Consider the following 19,795-nt stretch of genomic DNA (forward strand, 5'->3'; position numbering starts at 1 on the left):
ATGAGAATTTTGACAAGGAGGTGTAGAGTGAGAATACAAAGAACATAGTTCGATTCCCGGTAATTGTAACAGACTAGTAAAATTGCAGCCTGTCATCAGGAAAATCCTATTTCTCAGATACAAATGTGCAGGGAGCAGAGCACGCTGACATGCAAGAGTCAGTCTCAGAATTATGTTGTTAAGTGTAAATAGGCTTTACTCATGTCTTGGCAAACTATTGGGAATAAGATCTTTAGCAAGCTTGCTGCTACCACTTGCATTACAGTAGCGTTTAGAGGCCTGTTCAGGACCAACTGCAGGTTTCACAAACCATACATATTGAAGGCACACATGCACATACATGCGCACTATAATTATAGTATGCTATTATATTTATGTAATTGGTAAGACCCTCTGTGAGAACCTTAAAATCAACCTAGAGAGATGAATGAAGAGAAAGGAAATCAGAAGAAATGGCTCATTTTTATCTGGGGACTTGAGGTTGAGAAAAATGAAGCACAACTTATCTGAGGCCCCAGAGAAAATGTGAGGAAAATCAGAAGTATCTTGTTTCTTGCTTCCTTGTCCTGTGTGTTTTACCAGAAAATGTTATTGGAAACATTTAGTGGCCAAGGGTTCATGCTGTTTTGCGTGGTATCTTTCACACTTACCCGTGCATACCAAAAGTTCAGTACGATAATGGCACACACACAGCGTGGAGGGTTTTCATGTTGTCTGGGCACAACGAGTCAGTGCATGGATTCATTCCCTGGGCTTGAACTTCCATTAAGTCAACGCACGCTGAAGTACTAAAAATGTAACAAAATTGAATTTGAGGAAGACAAAGCTGATAAGAGATTTGCCTCTACTGGGAGTGAGATTAAGACCTTTGCAGCAAAGTTGCAAATGTTATCCCAGCGTTAAGTATACTGAAAACATTGATCACAGAGATATCGAACTTCTCTACTTTATTGCAGCTCTAATCTGATATTGGGGAGTTTCCATTTGGTTCAGTACTTAAGCAATTGTCTGTGAGCTAGCAACAAAACAAACTATCTAAGATGTTGTTTTTGATAATTTTCAGCCAGGACAGTGTAATGAGCATTGCAGCTATAGATGTGTGAGTTCTGATATTAAGTAATGCCTTTTGAGACAGTGTGGTGGATTTAGTTTATATTTAAGTAATGTCTTGGAATATCAGTTCTTAGATATTTTCATGTCTACCTTTGATCTGAAATGTGTTGATCTAATAAGTGGGTAGGGGAAATGAGTTACTATGGGAACAACATCTTTCTATAACTTACTGCCCTAATTGGCTGCTTTGGCAAGTGAAACACATTGCAAAATAGAGCAAGACTACTAAAGATGAACTTGGCTTTCAATCTTGGAGGGAGCTATTGAGGTCAGATTTGGGGTATACAGGATCTTTGGGAACACTGTCATGTGTTTAAAACAAGACTGTGGCATTTTCAGAGGGAAAAAAATCAGAAGGAACTAACTATGATGGGGGAGTGGGGGGAACCCAACACATTAAGAGCTGTTTGGTGGGAAGGAGACAAAGTGTGCTTGCTATGTTTCCCAGGGTGTACATGATAAGTGATATGGGGCAGTTGTTAAAATTTGAAGCTCTTAAATCTGTTCTGGTAATCATTAGTAGCCTGATTTAGCATTAAATATCTCTTTGCGCTGCATTTGCTTGCTGTTTTTTGTCGTAGACTCTCAAAAATTGACAATACCCAAAATACAGGTGTCTTCCTCTGAACTTTAACAGTAGTACCTGCAATGATGACTTGTGACTTCTGGGGATGCACTGGTGGCTGTGAAGCAGGAGCATCCCATAATTGCATTATTTTTCCTCTGTTTGCACCTCCCTAAAAATTACTGCACAGAATACCATGGATGGAGAGGAAGAAGCTAAATTCTGGGAGAGTGTGTTATTGCTCGTGTAACTAAGAGGAGCACTTTTCTCTGAGTGGAAATGCTTTAATCCTCACTCATTTGAATCCTCTCTTTGGCATATTGTCTGGGCTAGGCAAAAGAAAAAAAGTGCGGTCATCCTACCTCCCTTCAGCTTACTAGCTCTCAGCAACATATGAGCATATGGTGGGTACTTTAACATGTTCAGGTGAGCAGGAAATCTTTTCCTCTTGTCAATTTGTTTTCCTGCTAACTTCATTCTTCACTGCATAGTATGTCACCTGTTTTGTCTAGTGTTGCAGTGAAAAAGCTGGTCAATTCACATAGTTAAATTGAATCAGCATCAAAGTCACTTGTTGATTTATTAATGAAAATTAATTAACGAGCAATCACTGAAATACGTGTTCAGGATCAGTATCGTCAATACAGCAGATAAACCACAATACCAGACACTAAAAAAATGCTAATAAGCACCTATGAATTTCTAAATTTCTAACCAGGTTTTGACTACTGCTCTGTTACAGTTCTCCCACTCCAAAGTCTCTCCCCACAGTCACAAATTTTCACCCTAGTTTTTAATTTTTATTTTCAAGGTAACGCATTTCTCTCAAAAGTCTCTTGCCAGTCCCCTGGTTAATGTTTAATTGTGCTGATGGTCATTTTAAGCAAACGTTGTCACTGCTAATTTCCTCCTAGCATTATCCCCTCAGAGAGCTTTGGGTCTTTCTGTCACACACTTCATCTATCTGATGCTGTTCCTGAAGTTTAATGTTCTATTTATTACTTGACTGGCTTATTAACTGATTTGGGGTATATGCTTCTCCTATTACTGGAAACCTTAAGACTTGCTCAATTTTCAGCCTATCTACTCATACACATCCAGCTTAGGTGGGTCAAACTGCTCTTTCACATATATGTATGTGCACTGTTTGACTGCCACAGTCCCACCCTGAAGTGAGATGGGGTGCCTAAACTATGCCTAAATATTTTGGGGCAGGGATTTAAAACAACTTGAGCTCTCTTTGTTCCATTTGGAGCCTTACTGATGAAAACAGTAGCAATAACGAAAACACCCTGAGCTCAGAGTCTTGCAGTACCTGCTTTCCCAGTCTACACATGTGCAACAACCACACCTCCCTCCTGCCATCGCAACTCTTCCACTCATACACCTTTGGCATATTCCCGAAAGCTCTCCTCTCCAGAGAGCTTTCAACAGTGCAAAGATGTCAATAGCACAAATAATTAGTGTGAAGTGGCTGTCAATAACTTCTAAGTCTAAAAACATAATGAGTATAAGCCCATATTAATTAATTACATCCCACTTGGAAATCTGAACAACAAGGAAATTAGAAGGGATGGCACTGTGATAATGATCAGTGCTTATTTTTTGCAGGGAAACACTGAGAAGCACAGCAACTTTGGCACAGCGAAGTCCTTACTGGAATTTCTTTATCTCCCACCTTATTCTGAAAATAGATTTTTTTTTTAATAGTTAAGGGTATAAAACTTACTCTACAGAAGGTAGAGATGCAAAATCACATAATAAAAAAATTCTTTTAAAATATCTATTTTTAATTATGAAATCAGTAACTACATTGAAAAGCAGAGAATGAGAAGATGTATTTTGTTTCAACATATAGGTAGGTTCTTCCTGCAACCTGATTCAAATGCTTGCTAACTATTTATCTTTCATACCAGTCCTTGCATGTGATGTGCTTAGTCCAGTCCAATCTTCCACAGTCAGAAGCGTTTCTGAATAAGGAGGAAGGGAAGGCACTGCATCCTGGCACACACGCTTGGAAAGGAGTTACAGGGAATGAAGCACATCAGATGAAGTTTCCAACACCATATGTTCAAAAAGAGAGCACATGTGACCCTTCACATCAAGACATTGCAATCTGTGGGATGGAGTTTTCCCCTTTTCTCTCTCTCTCTCGCTCTCTCTCTGACATATGTAAGGTAGACACCTGATAGTGTCAGATTTTGTCTTCTGCATTTCAGAAGAGTTGTTGTGAACAGGAGGGTGGAGAAAAGAGCTATCAGAAAAAAATGCAAAAGCGTTTTGGGAGGCTTTAGGAAGACCTTTGTTTTGAGACCTAAAATAATATCACTAGAATGGTCAAGAAGGGGACAGAAAGGGGAGCTGGTGAAAGTATCCTTACCTTGAATACCATAGGGCTGTTCAATCTGAGGTAGAAAGTTTCTGTTAGCATTTTTTTTTCCCCTTTTCTTTCCATCGTATGCTTAATCTGATCTGAATCCAAGTTGTTGCTGGAGCCAGTCCTGGCCTCTCTTTCCCCTTGCTTTGGTCTAGTAGATCTACAACTGAGTGAGAGTATAGTGAAAACCGACTGCTTTTTCAGGGTTGGTCTTCAGCGTGCAGATGGCCGTGAGCGTTTGTGCATTTACCCAGGTGTGTGGTTGGCAGGCTGCAGCAAAGCTGGACAGGAACCTGCTGCAAAGCCAACAGTGGGGAGAGCCCGGACTGTAACCACCTAGTGACAGCCCAGAGGAGGACTGGAGTGTGCGTGGGCTGCACCTGCTCCCTCGTGAAAGAGTGGATATCCTTTTCTAGAGTGGGACCAAGTTGCTGGGGAAGAGCTGGCTTTTCATCTCTGGGGCTTCTCTGGAGGACCCACGTCAGGCAGAAGAAGTTGTCTGAGTCCAGCAGCAAGGGAGAAAGGAGGTCATGAGGTGGAGTGAGAGAGGACACGATCCTTCCCGCCAACGAACATGACTAGGTGCGTGAAACACTGTATTCAAGTGCGTAAATCGTATTGTAATGAATGAGGCTTTGTGAAAGAACGGTCTTGGAATCACCTCAAACCTTCCCACGCAGCTTTCTAATGTTTTTCCCTTGAAGTTTCTGGCTTCTACGGCCAAGGGGAGAAAGTGGCAGAAGTCCAAAAATGACCTTTTTTTTGGCTAGTGTCACTGTGGGAAACTGATATCTACAATTCTTTTATTTGAAGTGAGAGAGAAAAAAAACATAAAAGAGCGGGAAGAGGAAACAAAATGCCCATAAGTGGTTAAAAGTTAACAAGATTGTTGGGTATTTCTGAATTGAAATCATCTCTGTTGCTATGAAAATCAGAAAAGGCTTCAAAGTAAGTTTCTTAATTTTGGTGGTGCTGGATATTTTTCCAGTCGGGCAGTAACAATTCATCAGGCAGCAACACTTTCTCTAAGGTTGCTTTGTGGAGTCTTTTCATATACTGAGAAACGGAACAGTTTTTCTTTTATCTATGGTGGAGTAGTCAGTGTTAATAAAACATGGTGAGCTGAAATGATTTCTGCAATTACTCATGACTGATTTATCACTTGATTGTAAGAATTCAGTTTAAACAGATTTTTTTCCCCCCATCTCCGTTGCTCCCTAATTGATTTTTTTGGAATGCTGAAGTTTTGACTTCCTCTCATAAAATAGCTTAGAAGAAGCATTATGGCTGCAGGCTGTTTAATCATTCTGCTGCATAATTGCTGCTGCTGTTGTCTTCTGGTTTACACTGTTTCATTATTAGCAGCTCTTACTGCCAGAAGGTTTAAACATCTAATAATCTGTCAAAGTGATAATTTGGTTTTTACGTGAAGACCTTTTCAGTAGTATCTTCAAGCACCTGGCCAGGTCAGATGCTTTAATATTCACTTATCTCTGTCTAGTTGGCTTTATATTACTTTTAATTACCCTCCTTCTGGATAATCACAGTTACCCATTCATCATATAGAAAATGTAAGCAGGTCACATGTAATTGTTTCAGTCAGTAAGAAAATAGACGCTCTGGACACAGTAATGAGCCTAATGGCAAAACACGACACAAAAAGCAAGCCTTTGTCAGTTGGCACGAGCAAAGAGCCTAGTTACAGCTTGGCCTGGTATTTCATAGTAAGCGCAGGCTCTAGTAGTTTCTGCTGAATGGGGGGAGTATACCCCTATTTCTTTTTTTTCCAGTGCAAGCATGAATGCACCCTTTTTGAGATTCTCCATTCAGTGTGCCTGTAGATGTACAGCCATCCTTCTCCCTGAGCTCCTGTAGGCATTTGGGGTTGGATTTTCTTACGTCTGGGAGATGACTGGACTCTGGAAAACATTAGGGGGGATTGAAGGAAGTGAATAGTTGAGTACAGATTACTGAAACTGAGGGACACAGTGGCCTGTCAGTAAGTAAAGTGTTGCTGCAGTGAAAGGGTGATCAACTCTCTCTGTCCGTGCAAGAGAAGACAGCATGTAATGGGTTTCTGTGGCTTAGAAGGAATAAGAAACTTCCTCATGCTAAAAGACTGGGAGGCCTTGGACTAGATTGCCTGGGGAAATGGTGGCATTTCTGCTGCTGGCAGTTGTCGAAGAGTAAGTGAGACAGAAGTCTGTCGAAAGTGACATAGATATAATTGGATCCTCCCTTCTGGCAAGAAAAACAGGTCAGACTACCTCTTAATTTTCTTTCCTGTCTTGTTTTCTGTACATGGAAGTGCAAGTCAGAGAGAACAAAAATGCTATGATTTGCACATACTAGTCTCCCTGGAAGCTGAAAACAAAAATGCAGAGTAGAAGCGGGGTCGTGGTTTCCACATACATAAAAAAGAATGAAATTCTTCTGGGGAATGAAGGTAGCAATAATTTATGACTGAAAAGAAGGAAGAGTCAAGAATTGCATGTGGAAAATAAGGTATTTAACTGTATTTTAAATAAAATTTTACAGATTTATACCATTCATACTTTATAGTTTTATGTTGGGGAAGTGGTTGTTAGTTTTTTAGTGTTTTAGTGTTCCTTCAGCTATTTTGGGGCAAGCTTTTTCATTAATGGCAGCAACTATCTGGATTTCTTCTAGCACCTCGCCTGTGCTTTATTTTGTCTTGCCAGAGGAGACTCAAATATATTAATTCTTGTGGGTTTTTTTGTCTTGTCCGTGTGATATTCCAGGCAAGATTTTGACAATGGCACTACGATAGCCTCCTCTCGGAAAAGCTTTGATTGTACTAAAAATACTCTGAAGTGCTAATCTCTTAACCTTCTAGAGTTCATTATTTAGACAGATAAAAATTGAGTTTAAAGTGACCTATAAGGCAGTCTTGTCAAGATATAATCTAGTAAAAATGTTCTCAAATTGAATTATGTAGACTGTATACCATGTATTGATTAAAAAAATCTTCTTAATGAAGTCATATAATCAGACTCTTGAAATGACTCTTTTACCCTTTTTTGATGGACTCAGTTTTTAACAGATACTTCAGCATTTCGTTTTGTAATACAGTCACCAGCTTGATGCTTCTCATTCATATAAAACTTTGACCTCTGGGCCACTTCCTCGTTTGATGAAAAAAACCCTGCAAAATTAACCTGTCACATGCCATTTAGAAATAAGTTTGCTCTGTTACATCCATATGAAGAAGCTGAAGGCTCCTTTAGATTGTATCTCAAAAGACTGGTGCTGTGGTCTTAATTTTAAGTTACATCCTTTGCATGTTGAAAAAAGGGAATTTGGCAAGTGCTGCTTTCAAATTTCCTTTTTGCCATGATCTTTAATTCTTAGTTTGGCTCTCTTTTAGAGAGGAACAAAGCTAAACAAAGGTGCAGCCCTGGACATTAGGGAATCACCTTCAGCCATGCCCCAGTTTCTCCAGAAGGTGGACAAGGAGTCAGGTAAGCTGAAGAGGAGGACTGCTCCCAGGCCCTGGTGCTGGCTGAGGAGAGTCCCAGTCCTACCCCTGCCTTCTCTGCTCCCACCGACAACTTTATTCTGCAACCCCTTTTTGTTTTGCGGGTTTGGGATGTCTACAGTCACAGCCCCTCCTTAGGTCTTTGCCTCCCTGGATGGTGTCGTGGTCTCTGCTGGAAGTATCAGGAAGAAACCTGCTGCCTCGGCATCGATTAATTGCCAAAACATGCGTGAAAAGAGAATTGAAGGGGAAGTAGACTCCTGAGGCCTCAGCAGGGACAGTTTTAAGCCTTATTGTGGAGCTTAAAGGGAAATTTGAAACTGCTGAAGAATGGCAAGTGTTTGAACTCCATCTGACCTCCTCTTGTTGATTTGCTTTGAAAAAGGTAGTTTCAATAGTGGTATTGGTTTTCCGATGATCCGTGGCTCATCTACAAAAATGCTCATCTGAGTTGACTGAGGGGGAAGGGAATAGGTTGCACTGTGTTCAAAAAAATAGAAAAAATAGTAGTAGTTTGGGATTACTTTTAAAAGTCTTGAAAAATCCCATAAAAAAGCTTTTTTGGTAGCCAGGTCCTAGCCATTTAAGTGTGTCAGTAACTTGATTTCAGTTAAAAAAAAAAAAAAAAAATCAGTTGTCCTGTTCTCAGGACATTTTTGTGGTAAACCTGAGGTTGACAGTATTTGATTCATCATAATTACTGGAAATGCTTTATCCATTCAGAAACCTTCACAGTACCCCAGGGCCTGCTAAGCTTGTAATATAAGCTGTTTTTCTCTTTCATATCTGATTTTTCTCTCACATTATTTCCCCTTCTCTTTGCTCTAGATATCTAGTTTTTGTTTCTATAGTGTTGATTTTTTCACTTGAAAAGGTAGCAGCAAAGCAACAGTGTTTCAGCTATTTTATCTGAATTTCTATGGTGCAATTCTTACAGAGAACTAAGCAATTTTGTGATAAAATTATGTTACAGGTTTGTTACTGAGCAAGCTTAATCAATCAATAGTTCCTGTTTGATAGAGTGAGTAAATGATGTTGTGGTATGTGATAATCTTTGCATTTTCCCACCACATAACAGAATACTTGTACTGAGGTGGGAGTGTGGAAATAGAAAACCTGACAGGCCCAGACAAATGAACAATGAAGTTGGTGTACTGAGGTCTGTGGCAAGGCAATAGAATAAGGTAGAATACGTGTCTGGAATATCAGAATTCTAAATGCTAGTCTAAAGTGTCCCAGGAGAGCTGCTGGACAGATACTGTGTGGAAAGTGAGCAGTATTCTCATTACAGCAGATTAGATCAGCCATCAGTGACTTAAAACTTGGAAATGTGGGGAAAATAAGCCCAGAACTGGTTGAAAGCATGCATATTTTGTAAAAGAAAATTCCCTTTACTTTCAGGATATATATTTTGTAGCAAACTCTGGTCAAAGCGGAACAGTCTTGACATGTTGTAAGGAATGAAGTGTGAGCATTTTCAGCAGCAGGAAGCTTGGATACAGGGCACAGGCTGGCTGCTGTAGTAAAAGCACTACTAAAGAAATGGACCTCGAAGTGGATCTTGTTTCACTCTTGGGGTAATTTAGCATCTTTATTTTAGTATTTGCTTCTGGATTTTTTTCTTCCCTTTAACACTGGGAGGTGGCAAGCTGGATGATAGAAAAGAAACTGGATTCTGAGTCATTAATAGGATTATTGACTAAAGACCAGTTGTAGAATCTATGCTGTGACGCATGCCTTGGAGAGCACATCTCCGCTGTATGAATCTGGTTTTATTTTTATACAAGTAGCCATTTAAAAAATCATTATCACTTGCGTCTGAGCTGATCGTATTTGATTTGGAAGTCACTGGGATGCAATAAACAGGAAACCACAGGGTGCCATTTTACTAAGACAGTTTTCAGAGAAGAACCACAGTTTCTGCTGCAAAGCACTGTTGATTTGAATGGATTTTCTTGTCACGCATTTTGGCACAATGTATCAGCTTGTGCTTCTTAGCATCAACAAATAATACTTGACTTGCAAATGAGCTTTTTGGCAAGTACCCAGCCACAGGAGGCTTTGGGTTTGACTGAATAAAGAAGGCTTTCATTTCACCAATTTGTGAATTGGCACTGTCCCTGCTGTAGTTGTCTGCAGCCACACTCCAGCCCTTGCTGCTCAGATACTTGATTTTTGGATACTGAAGCTATTCAGCATGTTATGTTTATGTTTACTAAATTTCAAGCAATGAAAATTAAACATTTATTTTCTCAATTTCCATATAAATGTCTTAAAGGGCTCTCAAGCTCATTTATGCTCTCATGTTTGAGATTCATCTTTGATATTGGTACTTCTTCCCTCACTATATAGGCCCTTCATAATGATCACCTTGATTTAAAAAAAAAAAAAAAAAGAGAGAGAGAGCGAGCGCGAGTGAGAAGAAAAGGCTTGCTTTGTATTTTCCCAGCGCAGTCTTCTTGTTCATAATGAGCTTAAATATAAGGAACATAAACCCATCTGGAAATAAAACTATGCACTAGATTCACTAAAAAAAGTAATTACATTATAATCAAGCTGTCACTTTGTGAGATAGTGGGAGATGAAATACACCGTAAGCTGACAAAAGAAGAGCATGGCTTGCTCTTTTAAATACCATCCATGACACAAAGCGGTGAACAAACTCTGAATTATGCACTGTGTAACTAGGAAAGCTTTTGGAGTTGGGGGGGGGGGGGACATGGCACTAGAATCAGAAAGACAGATATGCTTTCATACAGTGGAAGAGTGGAACCTAAAATATCATATGCAGAGCAAGGTATACGCAGTCTACTATGTCCTAGCAGATTGATAGCCCAAGGATAAGAAACACTGATCTGTGATTAGGAAATAAACCAAATTCATACATCATGTTTCACATAGACATCCCACCTCTGTATCTATGGTGATTCTTGACCAGTTATCATCTTCATTTGCTTCACCTGAAGCATTTGTACCCTACTAAGCCACCAGCCTGTATTCTGCAGGGGCTGACTCGCATCTTGGGTTAAACATGCAAGAAGTGAACCAAAAAAAGAAAAAAAAAGGCATGTGAAAGGAGTTACTTTGTTCTTAGATTGTCTTGCCCTTTCTTGTGGGTCCCTGCAACCCATGTTGCCTTTGTGTGAATGGAGATGTCTTGGTGCGAGGGGAGATTCCTAGTCCTGTCTAGTGACAAGTATTTGTAGTCATTGATTAGATGGCAGCATGGAGGCAGGAGTGACTTTCTCTAACGGTTGTGGTCTTGCCACGTGAGCAGCTTTTCTGTTGAGCAGTGAAGTCCCCCTGACCTTCCAGGGCTATTTCTTTGTGTCTGTTCTGTGCTTTGATTTCTGTATCAGCAGTGTCTCCTTCACACAGGTAGTCCCTGCCGTGATGCTTGCTCTGACATTCAAACACAACCAGGTGGCAAACAGTGGACCTGAACATGTTATGTGGCATGATGGAGAGGAGGCGATGATGGGATTTGGGATGCAGGCCTTGCCTTTCCCAAAGGGGCCCTGAGGAGTGAGCGGCCAGGAGGGTGCTGCTAGGTAGGGATGGGCTGAAGGCCGTGGAAGTCTGTGGCTCAGGAGAATCTCTCTTCTTGCTAGCAATGCATCTAATTAAAGAGAAACTTGATTTCATATAGGACCTTTCATCTGAAAACTGCCAAAAGCTTCAGGAATATGAATGGATTGAACTTCTTGTTTTTGCAGTCGGATCTTGTTTCTATTCTAGAGCTAGAAATGGTGACATCCCGGGAGGTCTATTGCTTCACTTAGGGCCATACTGTGGAAATAGCACAGCTGATACCTTTATGCAGTGTCTCGCTTTTCCCTCTTCATTCTACGAATACCCAACAACAGAGCAGCACAGCACACCATGCTGTGCTGACTCTGCACAGTGTTGTTCGTTGTGTGTAGTGGATAAGATCCACTTTGTGTATTCATGCCAAATATCCAGCAGGGTACTGTGAGCTTCAGAAAATCAGAAGCTGAGGGAGCCCATCAGAGACTTCTCAAGACTACAGCTTATTCTTTCAAATGCAAAGCTTTAATTTATTTCTGTACAATTAATTTCATTTTTCAAAGAAAAGTAGAAAGATTTCAAGTCCAAGAACACTAAAGTGAATCTTCATGAAACAAAATAAAACCTTTTCCAAATGCCTATGTAACTATATGATGTCTGTTTTGACAGAAATAGTATCTTTTGTCAGAAACAGGTTTTGACAGTAACTTTCTCCTTAGACAGAAGTAATAGTAGACACGCTATTGTTACAACCTTCTGTCTCTCAGCCTCACCACAAGTAGTCCTGCTCACCGACTGCTGGTAGTGCACTACTGATGAGCTAAAGTTGTATATTGACAGCCTACCAATTAGTTTGTGGGCTTAAAGTATCATCTTCATTTCATGTTATGCAGCTGTTGCTGGCAATAAACTTGGTTATAATGCTGTAGTTTTTTCTTCTCATTAAGTGCATGGTCCCACAGCCACCTTGGACAGTCTTAAATAATCTCTCTTAATCTTTTTCATGTCTAAGATGTTTTGACATCTTGGGATGGGGAGGGGAAGCTTTTTATTCTCATGGTGGAGAAGGAGCAAGCAGAGTTTTCCTGGCTTTGAACACTACAAATACCCTTTGACGCCACTGTAGCCCATTGGGCATAACATGGTTGTTTGAAATAGATGTTGCCCGTGTCCCAGTATCTCTGGTAACCGCCTTTTCCACACCATTACTCTGCTTCAAGGATGGTGGCAGGAAGGCTGGCTCCTCCAGAAGTTGCTGGGTTTCAGCAGAGCCTTGGGTGTTTGGTGGTGCCGGGGACTGGTGCTCCCTGATGGATCTGAACCCTCCAGAGAGGTGGAGGATTAGTGTGGGTCAAGTGCATTCTCACTGGGGCCCTCTGTCTGTCTGTCTCTTTCTGGCTACCCTCAAATTGACCTTGACTCACAACAGATGCTGTGGAAAAGGCTTCCGGATGTATCAGGTAGTGCTTTCTTTTTAAATTCTAGTTCAGCAGCTGGGATGTGGGTTAAGTTGTAAGAGTTTGTGGCGTATGTAAGCTTCAATGGCAAATGGCTCCACAGAGAAAAAAATTTAATTGAAGATGGGATATAATAACCTTCTTTCAGGAAACAAACAAAACCCTCACTTCTAGTATTGCTTAACTCTTGTGCAGAAAGATGTATGGCTTTCAGTTTCTTTTTTGTTAACTGAAGTGCATACATAGCTAATGTCTGTTAAAGCTAGCAAGCTGCTTTAGAGATGGTGTCAAAGTATCATCAATATAGCACAAGTTCTGGCTTTTGACTTAGCTTGAGCTAGTCACTACTAGAGTCCCACAGACAACTGTCTCTCTCTCCTATGGAATCCTCTTTGCCCTCTGAGGATCATAGCGGTGCAATAATTTAGCTCAGATATGTGACACTTAAGCCTAAACACTACTTTTTTTGCCTACCTGCAGTGGCTACTGCCTGGTGACCTAAATAACTGTATGTGATGAATAGGAAAATATAAATTTTTCCTTAAAAGTATTTTGTAAGTGGTATCACAGGGATGTGCATGTAAAGACAAAATGACAAGAGTGTTCTAAGGATGTATGACAGTTATGAATGATAGTAGGTGGTGTAGCTGAGTCATCTTAGCCAGAAAGCCAGGGTGATAAAACGACGCTAGTAGGTTAATGACATTGTATGTATCTGGGAAACCTACACACAAGTTATGAATTCTGGCTTGACCTCACAAACCTATTACTAGGTCTTGATAATTTTTGAATTTCTTTCTTTTTTGTTTTTTTTTCCCCCCTCTCTTGTTGTGTTGCTTCCCTCAGTTCCTGTGCTGAGTAGAAAAAAAACTTAGTTATGAATTGGTCTGTTAAGATCTGTTCAGGGCCTGATGATTCTGCCTGGTCCTGGAAGAGGCATGACATTACAGGTATAATGAGCTTTATATAGCTTCTCTGCAGGGGCCAGGGCATAAAGTCACCAGCACAGTTTGAGAGAGAGGTATAAAGGCCAGCCTTGCCCAAAATGTACTAATTAAGAATAACTAATGGTTATTTTCTAGACACTGTGTGCATTTGTTCAGTACTTTTATTGGTGGTGCCACAGGTCCCTGAGCTGCCACCAAAGGTCTAGTAACTAGATTTGAATGTACTAATTTTTTTTTTTTTTTTTTTTTTTTTTTTTTTTTGAAAACTCAGGCTTACATCCTACTTTCAAAAACAGCTGAGGACCTCTGTCTCTTTGTATCAGGCTGCTCTCCTTTTCCCTCTCCTCCCCAAGGTCGAGGTGAATTATATGGGTAGTGAGAATCTAAAACTGTTTTCTGTCCCTTCTTTTTACAGGAACCTCTATGAAGAGCGGTGAGGCTAATAATTCACATAGCTACTTTCTGTGGGTTTTTTTTTTCTTCAAACATGCTGAGACTGAGGAAAATTAATATCACACTTCTTATAAACCTGTCCTTATGGCTGATGCAAACTCTTCTAAAAGCATGTCAAAACAACTTGCTTAAGCATAGTAACTTGCTAAAAAGTAATAATGTTGGAAAACAGGATAAACTTGTTGAGGTCTATTGGCTATTTATAATTTCAGGATTTTAAATAGGATATCAGCTCAGAGGTGTGTGATGAATTTTGATGGTAGGGAAAGCAAAGACAGACATTTTTGGAATCAACCTCTCATGAAGGAGAAATCCTCTCTGCGCATTGTCATTTCTCAGCTTGAAAGAATGAAGCCTTCCCAGTGAACCCTGCCCTTCAAGGGAAGGCAGCAAGGCTTGTTGACACGGATGAAACAAATATCTGTTCTTAAAACAATACTAGAATGAAATGAACTCTGAAATCTAACCCAGGTAGGCCTGAGATAGTCAGTAGCTTTTGCATGTATAAATGAAAAGCTTCTTGTCTGCTTGCTTATTTTTCTGCTGTAATTATCCTTATCTTTGTAAAACATGTTATTCTATTTTATACTCCATAGATTAAAATGGAATTTCTGCTAATCAGGATTTCTTCTGCCTCATTGTAAAATGCTTGTGGTATCATCAGAAGCAATCTGCTTTTGTACTGCTGACCTTTGACTTAAAATGGATGTATAATGCAAATCAAGCACAAAGGGAAGTACTCTTCCTTTCTCATTTTATGTGCTTAGTGAAGAAGGAGAACCTCACCATTATAATACTCAATAAGTTTAGTTAAAATAGAGGCTTAAAAACTCAAAATTTTCTTTTCCTGTGGCTCCAAACTTTATTGGTCGTAGTGTTCAGCACTGGCACTGTTTGAGTTCTCTGTGATGGAAATCCCATATTACACCACTTGAGTTCTGGCCTTAGAAGTAAGTGGAGAGCTTACCACAACAATATTTCATCTTGTTCCTTACTTTTTTAGGGCTAAATCTATTTTTCCAGCAGGTTCATTACACTGTGTGCAGCCATATCAGTGCTGGACCTAAACTTGGCAGCGGTAAGTGGCAATTCAGCATGTCTTCTGTCCTATTGAGAAGACAGTGCTAGCCTGTCCTTATTGCTCTTGTGATGCAAACTGCCTAACTTAAAGTCCCTGTGTCTCCACAGCCGTATCTGATCAAGGTGTGGACATCTGCCTTTGCACTTGTCTGAATCAATGCAAAAGTAAAAATAAGTTCAAAATCTAAGACATCTACTTAATTGCTCCGTGCTCTTTTAATCTTTTCTCACCCTTCAATGCTATTTAATTTTTGAGGTATCTCATCATACGGTCTTGCCAATCTGACTGCTTGTCTCCATGCATGAAACTGGCTTGCTATGAGCACAGGTTGTCCCTGCATACCCTAATGGGTCATTTTAAGCACAACCTTTCCAAAAGGGAAAAGCATGATAAATGGAAAGTTGGAGAAAATTCAGGAATCAAAAATTAAACAGAGCTTACTCACAGAGGCACAAAGCCCCAAGGGAGCTTTTGACATGTGGAACATAAATCCAGTGAGTTGCAGTCCCTAAGACACATAGATGTTAAGGCTCAGGAGGAGCGACCTGCTAGACCATCAATAACATGGGCCGATTATACCCAGGTATAAAACTGCAAATAGAATCAGAGCACTGCCCTTAAAAAGGTTTTGTACATCAGCACCATAACCTTTATAGTCAACTTTCTTCTTTTAGCATTCTTGTATCAATAGCAAGGAAAGTTGCTGTGATACAGGTTGAAATATCTTTCATGCCAGTGCTCTTTGGCAGCCATATTGTGAAGATGCTGACAAAAGAAAAAAAATCAGTTTATATGGAGCTGGTGGGCCAGAGGAGTGCTGCTGCAGTCACATCTAAAGGAAATGAGCCTGGCTTCATTTCTTGGAAGCTACTAACAGACCTGGAGAAAAATATAGAGTATTCTGAAAGGTAACTTCATCTTTCCTATGGTCTGCTTAATTAAAAAGCTAACTCAGAATGAGCTCCCGCCCCTGCAGACATAATTGCTGCTCAGGCCTGAGGTGGTGCTTTTGAAGCATCAAAATAAATAGACAGTGGTCATGGACTGAGGCTGATGGCAGACAGCACCCATTTTAAGGCTCTCCAGGACACATTTGATAATGAAAGCCTGGACTGATTTAGCCTTTATTTGCCTTACAGGCAACTGGGGAACTTATGCTAACTCATGGGTTTTCCATCACTAAGACAAATCTGAGAGTCATTGGCATGGAAGCGAAATTTCAGGTTATCATGAGGACATGAGAAGCACCCAGTAAAATGGATGAGCTTTCTAATGCATATATAGGAAAGACGCTGTCTGAGGAGAGCTATAGTTTCCATAAAGCTCTCCACCAGCCAGGGTTCAGGTATCAGGCAGAGAAGGGTCAGTATGGTAGGATTTTTATTGAAAATGAAGTATTTCAAGTATTTTTTGGAAAAGAAGCTACCATAAGGTGACCAAAAATGGAAACACAGTGTTAATACTGTTGCATATATTCCCAAAAGAATAACTGTGGTGAAAAACTAGCCAAAATCATGTCAGACCACTTCCTAAAGATCTCTGCAAGTTAGCAGCCAAGTCCTCCAGTGCTTTCAGTTAGTGATATACCTCTTCATTTCTATCTGCACCTGCTTACAAATGAATGCCTGTTTTAAAGCTGAAAAGCGGCCGGGGTGAATGGCGAGACTGCCCAAAACATCCTCTTTTGCTTAATCTTCTTATTGCCTGAGCAGTAGGTCCATGTATTCTCTCTTCCTCACCTGTTAATCTCACAGGTCTTTTTGTACCACCCCAAAGATGATGATGCCATTATTATTAATTCCACATTCTGCTAAAGCCACGTCAGTGGTTTTCAGGACAGCCCAAGGTCCCAGCTCCTCTGCCTCACCTGGCTGAGCACCGCGGTCTCCTGCCATGGGGCTGCAGCCCTGCAGCCCTTCCCAAACTCTGGTTCAAGCCCTGAGACACCATGTCCAACCTCATGGCTTGCCATGCTCTGGGACAGAGATTGGCCCGGCCACCCCCTGGCGTCCCCTCCAACCTTGAATTTTCTTGCAGCTCTGTGTCAGATCCCACAGGCTGGATATAGCCTTGAAGCTTTGAAAATGGCACTTGTGCTTGGCAGAGCTAAAACGCACTGGTTTTCTGGGATATCACTGTTCGGTTGGAATAACTAGCTCTGCTAGGCTTAGTATATAGAAGAAAAGTAATGTGAAAGGAAGAACCCACATCTGTGCAGGGGGAGCTGGAGCACAGAGACGTGAAGGAGGTTTTTCAAGTTTACTAAGCTGGCAGGAGCTGAAAACAGAAATGGGGTATTAGGAGCTATAGTCAAGCCTCCCCTTACCATTGGACACTGGAGGCGCTCTTGGGGATGGAGCTTGCTTGGTACTGGTGCTTCTTAGGCTTTGCCTTGTTGACCTCCTAGGCAGTCCCTGTGCCTTCAGATGTGAGTTTTAAAATGTGCACATTAAAATAAAGAAGCCTGTGATGAGAAACACTCTTTCTCACAAATCTAAAGTGTATCTCTGTGCTTCTTTTCAGCTGTATAGAAAAATCAGAAATTTTTCAGAATACAAGCTGCCCTGTTTTGTATGTGGCAGGCAGAAAACAAACTGTTTTCTGAAGCACAGAAGATGTGCTTGTGGTTTGCAGCTGAACTTGTTAATGACTGAGCTTGTTATTCGTTAGTCACCTCATTTAACATTTCTTAGTTGTACTGCCATAATGTCTGCAGAGAGGATGGATGTGTAACAATCAATCATCTGCTTTATGCAAATTAGAAGTGGAAAAATGGGCTGAGGTAACTGAGATGTCATAAATATTTCTGAGTCCTTAAGTGGTGCATTATCAGAAAGGTCAGGAGTGGTATACAGTGATTACTGGTGACCTCATATTCATGATGAGTCTGTTCTCTAATCCTTTTGTGTTGGTCTTTTTGTATCTTTGAAAAATACATTGATTAAACAGACAGGTGGAAAAGAGTTTAGAGAGGATCATACCGTGAGTTAAATTAAGTCTACAAAGGGTGGATAACTCCAGTGGTGATTCTTCCCTGCACATTAGTGTTATGGTTTCAGATATGATGTATCCTCAGATGTATTTCTCTGAGGAGAAATAAGGCCAATGAGTGATCATCGTGTCATGTAATCAAATAATTGTTTTTCAGTCTCCTGTAGATTACTATTGATGGCAAGAATTGCCAGGAGGCACTAGCACACTGAGAGCATCAGTGTGTGTGCGCTAGAAAAACCATCACTGCAAAGTTAAGCTATTATCCCAAAATAGAATATAAATACAGCCAATGATTAGCAAGAGAGGTTGGGGGGCCTAGTAATAATTCCAAATTGTCTTAGTACTGTGGCTTTCTTTACTTGATTTTTGAGTTAGCTTTCCTGGGCTGATGATTTGTCTGTGATGACAATTGTGTTTCCTCGACTTAGGAGCTGTGTGTTTTGCTCTGCTTTAATAAAATTGGTAAAGCCGATGGCCGCAAGGGCGCTTTTTTTTAAAAGGAGTTGCTGTCTCTTAAGGCATCCCTGCAAGGAAGAAAGCATAGTTCAGATGGGAGATAAAGGGCAGAGATTCTGGCTACAGTTCAGAAGAAGGGAGTCAGGCACCAACATTAGCATCTTGGGAGGCATCCAACATTTAAGCATCGGATGCCTCTAAAGTACCGCGGATATTCAGTGCTGTAGGGTTACGAGACAAGAATCTTAGGATAAGGATGTATTTCTAATGTTTATGCCACAGATGTGGAAGAACACACCTACAAATAATTTTGTATTTGAGGAATTATTTTTCAGACAAAAAGATTATTGAACTAACCAGTTCTTACTGAGAGGTACAACATTGCTAATAATTAACTTTGTCTCCCTGGAAGCAAAATCCTTTTAGGAATCTTGGAGTTCATTTTAGGGTCAAAAAAGGCAACAGTATTCAGCTATACAATGGTCATTTTGTTCAGTGTCAGTTATTAAACGATTAGGAAAGTGTGGGCTCTCTTTGAGAGGTACTGTTCTGTGGGCTTGTAGGCAACAAGCTGATTATGAAGGTCTGGCACCTAACATTCAGCAGCTGATTTCATTTTAGAGCAATGGATTTTAAGCTATGTGTATGGTATTTATAAGTTTAAAATAATATGATGAAGCAACATTCAGAAAAGTTTCTATTTGTGATTTTATCATTACCTGGTTGATGGTAGCTTGCTATTGAGCATAATTTATCATACATAGATGTCAATGATATGAATGATATGAAATAGAGTATCCGTCTGCGAAGTTCTGGTTCAGTGAACCTGTCACTTAGCATTTCTCAATTTTATTTTGTTATAAAACTATGGTGATCCTTCCTCTATAGTCAGACTTGTCTGACTGATAAAATATTCTATTTAGTATGGAAGCTGTAGCATATGCACAATCTTTATTTTTTGGGCCAGTGGAGAATCCATCCAGATGACTGTAGTATGGACAGTCCTATCATGTTCACTTGTTGCACAGACATGAACAGAGTGTTTGCTTAAAAAAAAAAAAAACACACACACACACCTAATTTATTAGGATCTCTGCATAAGGGTGATGCTCATTTGGGAAATCAAATGTCTTGAACAAGATGGTCAGTTTCTGTCTGGATGGCAATGGGACTCTCCGTTGCAAGGGTCTTTGTGTCAGCGTCTTCAGCTGGATCAGGTGAGACTCCCCAGATTGCAGTTCTGCTGAATTCTCGCTACGTGACCCCTTCAGCACATGCATGACCCATTATTATTGATTATCTTTAACTGCATACAAAACATCTAA

General features: G+C 40.4%; 1 protein-coding gene across 2 annotated transcripts in view; it reads left to right on the top strand.

The window, feature by feature from the left end:
• The first annotated feature begins 6,377 nt into the window (after positions 1 to 6,377).
• Positions 6,378 to 19,795, top strand: part of CD96 (CD96 molecule) — a 67,675-nt gene continuing 54,257 nt past the window's right edge. For both annotated transcript variants that reach the window (XM_064522015.1, XM_064522018.1), the window contains exons 1-2: positions 6,378 to 6,560; positions 7,444 to 7,537. The gene's annotated coding sequence lies outside the window, so the exon portion shown is untranslated. The remainder of the gene's footprint in view (positions 6,561 to 7,443; positions 7,538 to 19,795) is intronic.

The sequence above is a fragment of the Dromaius novaehollandiae genome, chromosome 1 (genome assembly GCF_036370855.1).
Source record: "Dromaius novaehollandiae isolate bDroNov1 chromosome 1, bDroNov1.hap1, whole genome shotgun sequence".
NCBI lineage: Eukaryota > Metazoa > Chordata > Aves > Casuariiformes > Dromaiidae > Dromaius > Dromaius novaehollandiae.